The following is a 424-nucleotide window of genomic DNA, read 5'->3' on the forward strand; positions in this document are numbered from 1 at the left end:
CTTCTCAAGCCATCCTTAGAAATCCTCTGTTCAGCTCTTGCTTCATAATTTCTTCCAGTTTTTTAGCTTCTCAAAGTTCAAGAGCAAGTTACAGAGTCTCTTCTGTCATCCACTTTGATCTTTCCTTTCTTTATTGTCTTTTTGATGACCTTTTGCATGCCATCCCATAATTGGTCTGGCTTTTTTTGTTCATTGCTATTTACTGTGTCAAATCTATTCTTGAGATGGTCTCTAAATTCAGGTGGGATATACTCTAGGTTCCCTCCTGACAATATGTCCAAAGTATGAGAGATGAAGTTTGGCCATCCTGGCCTTCAAGGAACACTCTGGCTGCACTTCTTCCAACACAGATCTGTTGGTTCTTTTGGCACCACGTGGCACTTTCAATATTCTCCTCCAACACCACAACTCAAATGCATCAATT

This window comes from Chrysochloris asiatica, unplaced genomic scaffold (genome assembly GCF_000296735.1).
Source record: "Chrysochloris asiatica unplaced genomic scaffold, ChrAsi1.0 scaffold00145, whole genome shotgun sequence".
Lineage (NCBI taxonomy): Eukaryota > Metazoa > Chordata > Mammalia > Afrosoricida > Chrysochloridae > Chrysochloris > Chrysochloris asiatica.